At 38.6% G+C, this 11,304-nt stretch overlaps 1 protein-coding gene across 1 annotated transcript in view; it reads left to right on the forward strand.

Moving 5' to 3' along the window:
- The first annotated feature begins 334 nt into the window (after positions 1–334).
- SLC20A2 (solute carrier family 20 (phosphate transporter), member 2) overlaps positions 335–11,304 on the forward strand; it is a 91,811-nt gene continuing 80,841 nt past the window's right edge. Inside the window, exon 1 of the mRNA XM_006859919.1 lies at positions 335–782. The gene's annotated coding sequence lies outside the window, so the exon portion shown is untranslated. The remainder of the gene's footprint in view (positions 783–11,304) is intronic.

Consider the following 11,304-nt stretch of genomic DNA (forward strand, 5'->3'; position numbering starts at 1 on the left):
TATTTGAGATGTTTGGTCTCAGTTGTGACTTATTAGTGAACCTGTTTCCTTATAGCCACTCCTTGGGTAGGTAGGTGGGGTACAGAAGACAAAGCCAAAATGTGAGTAAACTAAAATTAGTTCATTATACATCAAGAGAAGAGCTGTTCATTGCAACACTCCTTCTTTATGGATATTTTGGTAAATGTATTTGCTGTCTGTTTAATTTCCTATAGTAGTACTATATCTCTTCCTACTGTAGAAGTAATCTGAAATAATTTCTTCTAACTTTTCCTTGTGAAGAGCACACACACAGTACTGCCACCTTGTTGCCAAAGTTTTGTCTGATTTGAATGTGCTTAAAAATCAAGTGAATGCCTGTTGTGAAAAGGAGCTTATTCCTCTTTATCTTTGTCAGTACTTGCAAAAGCAACTTAAAAGATGTTAGCGTTCTTGGACTGAATTCAGTAATTAGCATAATCATGATGCTATGTATTGTTCACCAGAGCACGCCCCTTTGCCAAAGTTCCCATTAAGAGGACACTGATGTTGTCCTAGAGAATAAATCCCGGCACACATGATGCAAATCAGCGTGTTCCTGCCTGCTGCTCTGTTGCAGTTAATTTTAGCCGGGGTTTGTTCTATGAGTTGTAAAACTGTTTACCCAAGTAGAAGTTAGTAAGCTGAAATGTGACTTCTCAGCCTGATGTGATAGGATATCTATTTTAGACTTCAGATTGTATTTATGATCGAGAGAACAGTCTTCTGAAGAATCGTGGCTCAGATTTCTTTTAAAACTACTTGTAAGTACTGGGTGAACCTCTAAGATTTCTCTTTGTTCTTTTTTCTTAAATTTCCTTAATGTTGTTATCATAGTGTTTTGGGGTTTTTTGGGTGGTTTTTTTTTTGCCTCTTGGGAAAAGTGGAAACTTTGAGGTGTGTAAAAACCATAGAACAATCTAAGAATGGTGGCAAAAGACTTTTTTTCAATGTATTATACTTCAAGTAACCTGGCTTATTCAGTTTTCCCAAGAGGAAGTGTTAGATTCTTATTTTTATTTTGGCGAAAGTTTTATTTTGTAGATTATTGCTTATTTTCTCTGATAAAATAATTTGATTAATAGAAATGGTTCTTGCAAATATGGAAAAGTTATGTTTGTCATTGAGTTTTATTTTCTATGGTAACCTAACTCCTAGGAAGAGAAAAAAAAATGTTAAAAGTGAATTCCTATTTACATTATATTTACCTTTAGCTACAACTTTATGTTGCAGAGATAATGTATGTGTCAAATTAATTTTTTAAATAGATGGGCAAGTTTTATTTTTATTTCAAGGAGGGTTTTTTGTCTAAAAATAGACCCATTTACTCCTAAAGAGAAATACTTTAAAAAAAAAAAAAATCAGAAAGTAATTGAAAACATCCTCTGGAAGATTGAGTTAGTTATCAAAATCAACCAAAGGCCATGAAGTTCTCTACTCCTAACTGCTCTTCATCTAACAAATCGTTGCCATCTTAAATTTGGACTGATGATAAAAGTAAAGAATTTTAACACTGAATGGCAAATCTGAATCACCCTGCCTAGTCTGAAATGATCTTTAACTCAGAATAGGCTGACTTTATGTCAGACAACTTAACGCCCAACACAGAAGCAGGTATGAACTTACCAATTAAAGTATAGCTTATACCCACTTTAGAAATACTGATTTTCATAGACAATTCAAATAGGTAGGGTAGTAGCTGCTTATCAGCCATTATGTCTCTGTCACCTTTGTAAGCATGGAGGGAGGCCTGTCCTCAATTATATTGTGAATGCCATTTTCCCATTTTGAGAACCTTTTTTAAAAAACTTTATTGTTATGTATTGTCCTCTTTTAAGTACAGATGACATAAGATGTTGACAATGGAAGGAAATGTTTCAGTGATACATTTAGTAGGAAAAGAAATATAAGAAAAATAGAACTGAGTTCTTGGGCTATTTTTAAAAACTTTTTAAGCTTAATGTTCTGTGTTTTATTATTATTATGGTTGTTGTTGTTGAGCAAAGAGAATGCAGTTGAGATGAATTGTAATTACTACAGAAAAGTGTATGTTTTAATCCAAAGAATTAAAAGGAAATTTTTTCCAGTATATACTGCACAATGAGTAGTTTTACCCAAAGAATGTAACAGTTCTTATTCTTACTTTCAATTGCTAATAAGGTATGATTCGAACTCAGTGCAGTGTTTCAAAAGCAGTACTGTAGTTGGCTATTCAGTCGTTTCCCAAGTTTTTGTTCATTCAATCCAGGTAATTCTGTCCTACAAAAAAGAAAAGCTGATTCAGAGTTTATATGTTTTTTTTTCTTTGACATAAGTCCTTTCAGTTTGTTTTGTTTTCTTGTGCGCATCTTCACTACTGAGAAGCATCTTTTCTTTCTGGAGGAGTTGTGTTTGCAGTGTGTGTGCTATTGATTCATGTGCTGTGAGGGAATTGTATCTGTGAGTAGAAGAGGGGAGCATTGTAAGTATGTAAGTGACAGTTCTGGAGTCGCTCATGTTTGCTGGTGCTGTGGTTCTCGTCACTACCCTATGTGCCTCATGAAATGATCCCAGTTACAGTTCCCTGTTGAGTAGTGTTAACTGGTTATGACCTTGGGTGTGACAGACCACAATGAGCTTGACTCACAGAGCCACACATGTGCAATCCAAGGGCTGAGAAACATGGGCACCTTTGTGACCTCTAGAGAGTGCAGGGACTCCTGGTTCTAACCCATGTGCTGTGTTCATCTGCTCCTTCTACTGTTGTGGCCCTCACTTTAGCAAACGGTGAATATACATATCCTCCAGCCTAGTTCTTTGAGCTGCTTTCACTGGCAATCTGCCCTCTCATCCTAGTCCTCTATCTGTTAAAATAGTTACAGACTTAGAGGCTCAGACTGAGTAACTCCTGAGTGTCGGAGATGTATTTTACTGTTACTTTCTTCTTGGATGATCATTTAACTTCTGCTCTGAAGCCTTGAGGGATTTTCACAGAGGAAGAGAGGAATCTGTCCCTTTCATCCAACTCTGGTTTTTAGTAGGTAACTTGTCTACATGGCTGTATGGGAGCCACATTATGTAACAGGTTGCCATTGGGTTTGGAGCCAAATGCCAGCACTCAGTGATCACATCTATAGAATGTTTTCTTTCAAAGGGCAGTTTTGCAGAAAAAGCCTTTGTCATATTGAGTTTCACCTGTTTAAAATGAAAGAACAGTGAGCAGAGGGGTGGCTTGGGCTTTGCCGGTCTAACACACAAGTATACGGTAATAAGGTCTTATACACAAGTATACGGTAACAAGATCCAACCCTCTTGGAGGAATGCTGATGTCTCATGGAAAGACTGGACCTGCTGTTATTATTTAGCATGTATTAAGCCCCCACAGAGCACATACAATGCACAAAAGAAGCTTAGTTTATACTCCCAAAGAACTCACGTGCTAAAATTAGGCGGTACACAGAGACTGGCCCCATGACTTAGCACACTAAATAAACTGTCAGGAGAAAGAATATGAAAATGAAGAGAAGGAAAACAAGATGAAGCGGGGTGGATCAAGGGCCATTTAGCCTACAGTTCATCTAGTCATTTGCCAGATAGGATTAGGGCAGACTGCAGTGCCTCTAGAGGGAGGTACTACTTCCCTTTCTCTCCCAGCAGCTAGAAATGATGGAGAAAAGTGAGAAAACTTAGCCTCAGTGTCACAATTCCACCACAGAGAAGGAGAGGAGGCTGTGAATGCACCTGCACTGGGACTGTAATTAGGAGGAGGGGGTCAGCTTGACATCTCCATGAAAGTTCAGTAAATGTGGGGAAATCTTTCTCTGTCAAGTCGTAATTAGACGCTGGTGTTGTGAAGAGCCTTCAAGTTGTTTCCGACTCATACTGACCCTGTATAGGGTTTCTGGAAGCAGCTGGCAGATTTGAACTGCCGACCTTGTGGTTCATTGTCCAGGGCTTATTCTATGGCGCCACACCAGGAGTCATATTTAGATAGAAATCTGAAAGTCCAGATACTCTCTGTCCTCCTAAACTGATTTGCAAGGTGCTACTGAATACATTTCTTAACCCTACGCTGGTTTAGGATGTTGCGTCAACAACTAAATTAGTTTGAGAAGTGTTTTAAGCTTCTCAGAAGAAAGGCATTACAAAGTCTTACTAAGCATTACTGCAGCTCATAAAGGAGTCAGAAGACTATGAATCAGAAGGGACGTTAGTGAGGCAAGCTCAGGTATTGGAGATTAATTAATATATACAAGTCTCCCGCATGAATCTCTGAGTCATTTCTCCCTTTATACTCATCTTCAGCCAGTCTTTCAATAAGTTTCTAGGTCTAGTTCTTAATTCTATAGCTAACAAACTTGGAGAGGTTTCCACAAAAAATTTTGAAAAAATGATAGCTATAATAAGAGATTAGGGGACTTGTATTATTTAACCTGTAGAAAAAAAAGGGGGGAGGGCTAGGGGACTCAAATTGCAATTCAAATGGTCATATGACTCAATACCAAAGAATGCTGGCCAACTAGTATCCTTTTCCATTGAGAATAGGAGCGTTAGGGCCAAAGAGGGTTAGAACAGTGGTTCTCACAGGAAGCCCACACCATCAGTATCACCTGGGAATGTGTGAGAAATGCAAATTTTCATACCCCAACCCAAAACCTATAGATTCCGAGACTTTGGTACTGAATCCCAGCAATCTATTTTCACAAGCCCGCTAAGTGAAGCAATTGTGATATACACTGAAGTTAGGACTGCTGGGCTAGAAGATACCACAAAGCATTTACCAACAATGGGCTGTTTTGATGCAGGAAAATGTCATCTTTTTTCTTGAAGTCAGCTAACAATTAATTTGTATCTGTTTATGAGGTGTTCAGTGTTGTTGTATAGTCTATTCCAACTCGTAGCTATCCTGTACGGGGCTTCTGAGGAGCAGCTGGTGGGTTTGAACTGCCGACCTTGAGGTTCACAGTCCAGTGTTGATCCTACAGCTCCACACCAGGAGCCCAAGGGGTTCAATAGTCTCTTTGAAGTCAGGGAATAAATGACCTCTCAGAGTCCCTGCTAGCCCTGACTTTGCTCTAGATTTTCTTTTGTCACTTAGGGAAGATTAGTAACTATCCAGGAATTGTTTACAGTGACTTTTCTGAACTCTGTAGCTGTGATGGTACCTGTTTCACATGAGCCAATGAGATAAATGCGACCGTAGCAATGTTGTGTTATCATATATATCTTTGTTTTGTCATCCACCTGCCCCCATTTGAGTTTTTCACAGCTACCTGAAAAGAAATTAGGGTAGAGGTAATGTGTGGTCAAAGTGAGGAGTCCTCTTTATCTTGTTGTTGTTATGTGCCGTGGAGTCAGTTCCAGCTACCCTGTACAGGATTTCCGAGGCTGTAAATCTTTACGGGAGCAGAAACCTCTTCTTTCTCCCGTGGAACAGCTGGTAGTTTCAAACAGCTGGCCCTGAAGTTAGCAGCCCCTGCTTATTTCGTATGTGTAGCCTGCTGATTAGAGTTGGGGGTACTCCTCAGAAGAGAAGGCAAGACTGTAGGGGAGTTGAACCCAACATTGTTTTCCCAACTATCACTGCCACTGGAAGAAGATCAGGGAACTGTCGGACCACCTGTGGGTAATACCATTCCTCATCCTCAGTGTGGAATTCCTTCTGACACCCGGAAGTAGGGGGTCAAAGTAGGAGACTCCAAGTATAATGTTTTAAAAGTTTGATGGGTCTGTACCACTAGAGGGGGACGACAGGGATCTAGTTTATGTTGGCATTTTTGTATCTACAACCCATAGCCCAATGATATACTTAAGCCCACTGTTTGTAGTCTATTCCAACTCATAGCGACTCTACAGAGGAGAGTAGAACTACTTTCTAGAGTTTCCCAGGCTGTCATTCTTTATGGAAGCAGATTGCCTCATCTTTATCTCAAGGAGTAGCTGATGGGTTTGAACTGCCAACTTTTCCATTAACAGACCAATACTTAACCCACTATGCCTCTAGGACTCCTAGGTGGTACCCATGTTGTTGTTGTTAAGTGCCATTGAGTCAGTTCTAACTCATAGCAACCCTGTGCAGGGTTTCCTACACAGGAGTGGCTGGTGAGTTTGAACCACTGACCTTATGGTTAGCCATCCAGTGACTATATCCTCAGATGCCTCACCAACACTCTAGATGATATTCTTGTTGTTGTTTAGTGCCACTGAGTCAGTTCTGACTCATAGTGACCCTGTATAGGATTTCTGAGGCTGTAAATTTTTGCAGAAGCAGAAAGTCTCACCTTTCTCCTATGGAGTGGCTGGTGGGCTTGAACCACCCACCTTTTGGTTCACAGTCAAGTGCTTATCCTACAGAGCCACCACACTCTCCAGTACTACCCTTTGTTGTTGTTATGTGCTGTCAAGTCAGTTCTGATCCATAGCGACACTATGTAGGGTTTCCAAGGAAAGGCTGGTAGGTTTGAACCGCCAACCTGCAGTTATCTTACAACCAGTGCTTATCCTACAGTGCCACACCAGGACTCCAATGGTACTTCTTATTGTTGAGTGTCGTTGAGTTGGTTCCGACGCAAAGCGATCCTGTATTGAGTTTCTGAGAACTGACTGGTGGGTTTGAACTGCCACCTTGTGCCTCGCAGTCCAGTTCTTATCCTACAATGCCACACCAGGACTCCCTGGTGGTACTCAGTAGACATTTAATACATGTAAATGTTTAGTTATTCAGTTGAAATGTCTAAGGCCATAGATACTCTGCCCTCTTCCATGAATTAATTTTCTAGATTCAGGGAAAGTTAGCAGTTCTTAACCTGCCCAGTCAAAGTAGTTGTTCCTACACTTCACCACCACCCCCTACACACACACCCCTCCCCCTTTTGTAAATGTAACATAAATGGATCTTAATTTATTATGTCTTTGCTGTTTTGTATATTTTTCTGTGGTGCTTTTGCTTGACAGAATTGTCTTAGATCAAAAACACAAACTTCTGAGAATATATCTGTTTGTTAAACTTTGTATATATAGCCTTTAGTCTAATACAAGCTTTTTGTGATCATAATGAAGAAAGAATTCTCTGAGGCCATGTTTTTCATTGCTGTTTAAAAAGTGCCACACAAGTAACACACTGTTATCTCCAAAGAAGACACACCCTACTTTACCCAAGGAATTGTGGCACTAATATGTTAGCACCTGAAATGGAATAGCAAGAATCTTTGGCTTTTATAGCTGTAGTTAATTACTTGTTTGCAGAGTATTAAAAATTCCTTTTAGTGAGGCATGGTGAGGGCATTTTGCTTCGTAATGGTCCACAGAGGGATGAAGGTAGCAAGTATATGGTCTGATGTTGCACAATCTTTGGATCCTGGTATGTTTGAACAAACTGACCGCTCAGAGATAGGAATCTACATACTATTTTATTTTCTACATTTGTGTCTATTTACAGACTATATGAAGCCAAAGGATTTAGATGATTTATTTTTAACACCCTGCATAAATCTCTTGAATATACACATTTTCTTTGAAACCTTTGAACTCTCAATAATTATATGTCCAACAGGAAGAATTCCAAACGGCTGGTCACTTTGGTTCTTAATTGTAGCAGGCAAAAGGCTTTTTTCATGTCTCTGTAAAGAAAAATTACCATTGTCATTCTTTCTGGCATTTACCTCTACCAAAAATAACGTAATTTCTAAAATCAATCTTATATCTAGTCCACATATGTGTTATTAAAAATAAAAGTGGTCAAGTGGTTTGGGGCAAACTTTGTCTCATAGTTTTTCCATCAGGGAAAAAAAAAAAAAATTAAGCTTGAAGGAGAAGGAAATGTCCCTTTTCCTTATTACTAGACTATGCAAGGATTACTGATTTAACTCAATAAAATATCCTCCACAAACAACCTAATAAGGCACTGATTAAATAATTTATGTTGTTGCCATATAATGCAGCATTACACAGCCATTTAGAGTGATAGTGTCTGACGAATATTGAATAAAAACCATAGTATACAGAACATCTTATGTTTATGACCCCATTTTGTAAAGGAAGGTGTATATATGCACATGAATGCAGAACATTGCTCACCAAATATAACCAATAGTTATCTCAAGAAAATTAGCCTATCTGTGATTTTTTTCTGTTTGCTTGTATATAATGTTTTTTATCTTTAATGAGCATTTATTAAGTAATAATGAAAAGCTTTACCAAATTTTCAATATGAGAGTTTATTATTTCTAAAATGGAAAAAAATATGATTTATTTTTAAGGCTGAGGCTTGGACTCTTGGATTTGGGGAAGAAGTCCACACAAACTAATACGTAGTAGTTATTGAAAAGGTTTCTGCCAGAATGAAAAGCATTCTGTACGAGTTTGCTTTTATTACTCTTTGGATCTTAAATGAACTCTGTTCTTCTCAAAATTGTTCAATTAAAATAGTGCTTCTAATATTTTGATTGTGTATTTAAATTTTGTAAGGGACCATAGTTCAAGATCTGGAATAGATACAAAGTAGCAAATGGTAGAGTATGCAGTTGTAGATCTCAGATCGTATTTCCAGTGTTGATGATGAGGGAGGTTGGAAAGAACAAGTCACCTAGCTAGTATTGCCAAAGTACTTTGTAGTATCAAAGTATATCTCACTAGTGTTTACTAAAAATGATAGCACTTTAAAGAGAGTACTGGCTTCATCAATTATTTTTGCCAAGTGCTGTTAGGATGTCCTTGTGGCCTTCATCAGAAAGTTATTTGAGGTAACTGTTTTGATGCTGCTGACAGTTGATTTGAGAATATATTGAGGGAAAACAATAGGTCTCCTTTTCCATCTGCTTTGTACATCAGTCATTTTCAATGGGTCTCTCATTGAAGTATGTCCCTGAGCCTGGGCTGAGGGTGAAATGGAATCTTTTATCCAGTGTACTTTGGGCACAAAGGTTTAGATTGAGATAGAATTTAATCTACCTTCTAGAGAACCTTAGACTTAGTTTAAAACCAAAGGAATCAAATATCATGTACCAACCCATTTGGCCTACCTTTGGATTTGAAATCTTTGTTACTCATAGACATGTGTTCCTGGAATACTTGGAATTCAGAGAGCTGGTTTTTCAGGTTTCCTTTTTACTATTCTTTACCCTTACAAGAAGTGCTTATCTATTCATCCTCTCCTCTCTTTATTGTCTTGTCTTTCTCTTTCAGCTATCTGACGGGAACCACCTTATGATTCCTCTTTTGCCACTGACTTCTTGTGAAACTGAAAACATGTCCCACATGGGTTTATCTCCATCTTCTTGATGGGAGTGGGGGTGGAAGAGACCCAAATATTCATTGTATATTGTATATTCATTGAATAGACTATGTTCTTACTGAAAATTGTGATAGCCACATCAGTATGCTCTAACTGCTAAGAAGTCTCAGCTTCATTGAGTCACAAAGCTCTCTTGTACATAGTTTGAACACAATTGTATTAAGTCCTACATCAAGATGGAATAAATACGAGAGTAAATTTTAGTTGATAGAATTAGCAAGTTAAATGCCTCAAAGGCAGAAGGAAAATATCTGTTTACCTCCTCTAAAAGGAATTGTTGTTGTTAAATGTTGAATGAGTTCCGACTCATAAGGACCCCGTGTAGGGTTTCTAAAGAGCAGTTGGTGAGCTTGAACCGCTAATCTTGCATTTCAAACAGACTTTACAGTCCAGCGCATTAATCTGCAGCGCCACACCAGGGCTCCTAATTATAATATTTTATGAATCTGTAGACTAAGTTAGGAGCCCTGGTGTGGTGCTATAGGATAAGCACTGGACTGCTAACCGCAAGGTTGGTGGTTCAAAAACCCACCTGCTGCTCCTTGTAAACCCTACACAGGGCAGCTGTGAGTCAGAACTGACAGGACAGCACTTAATAATAACAACATAAGCCCTGTGGGAACCACGGTGGTGCATTGGTTAAGGTCTCATGTGCTAACTGATAGGTAGGCGGTTGAAACCCACCACCTGCTCCTCCTGAGAAGGATGTGACTGTCCGCTTCCATAAAGACTACAGCTTTGGAAACGCTGTGTGCAGTTCTTTTCTGCACTATTAGGGCAATGTGAATTGGAATCAACAAAAGGGCAATGGGTTTTTGGTTTTACAGACTAAGTTAGAAAAGGCAGGATAACTGTCTGGTGGCTGTCAAAAGAGAAGAGTGCCATTCTTTTTATATTTTTAACCTTTGATTGTAATGTGGGTGAAAAGAAAAGGGTGGCTTTGGTAAAAAGAAGAAGAGAATGGATCTCAATATAAAGATTTGGATCAAGTATTTTCTTTTTTTGTCTATCCATCATTTGTGTTGTTTATTATTATTATTATTTTTATCTGTGTTTCCCTTTCTCTGGAGACTAGAAGTAAAGGTAAAAGGATATAAATATACTGAGTTAGTTGAGTTGTGGATGAGCTCATCTATTATAAAGACTTTTACAAAGAAAGAGTGGTTACTTTAGGCTTGAAATTAAAGTGGTAGCTATTAAGGAGCTCTGGTAGCGTAGTGGTTACAAATCAGGCTGCTAATTTCAGGGTCAGCAGTTCGAAACTCTCAGCTGTTCCATGGGAGAAAGAGGCTTTCTGCTCCCATAAAGATTTACAGCCTTGGAAACCGTGTATAGGGTCACTGTGAGTTGGAACCGACCCCATGGCACATAACAGCAGAGAAGCAATTACTAGATTGTTTTTGTCACTTTATGCCTTGGCCCGATGGGCAGGATTGAGTGTCCATAGGGACTTGAAGGGGAATGTCTGGCTATGCACCTCTTTTTTTGCCACCTCTTAATTTTATGTTTCTTTGTCCAGAACTTTTAAGTCATGGTGGCTTCAGACTCTGTGAGACTTGTCTGTAGCAATTAAGTAAATCCAGAATTTGTATTAGAAAAGAAACATGACTCGAAAGTCTTACATTTTGTCAGATGTAAAAACTTGACATTCTCATTGTTGTTGTTAAGTGCTGTTAAGTTGGTTCCTACTCATAGCAACCCTGTATAGGGCTTCTGAGGAATGGCTGGTGGGTTTGAACCGTCGACTTTGTGATTCACAATCCAGTACTTATCCTAGTATTAACTATTAAAGTTATGCTTTAAAGAAAAACAGTTTTGTACTTACTGTTTTCTGAGAGGGAATACCCATCATTAGGCTTTAGTTTAAGAAAGCTTCTCTATCTCTCCACCAAATACTAAGCAGTGAATTTCTGAGTTAGTGATCAAACTGGATTCAGCTATGTGAAGGCAGTACAAGTATAAAGTATCTTTTTTTTGGAGGTAAATAATGGTCACTTTTTATAATATTCTTTTTT

Source organism: Chrysochloris asiatica, unplaced genomic scaffold (assembly GCF_000296735.1).
Source record: "Chrysochloris asiatica unplaced genomic scaffold, ChrAsi1.0 scaffold00035, whole genome shotgun sequence".
NCBI lineage: Eukaryota > Metazoa > Chordata > Mammalia > Afrosoricida > Chrysochloridae > Chrysochloris > Chrysochloris asiatica.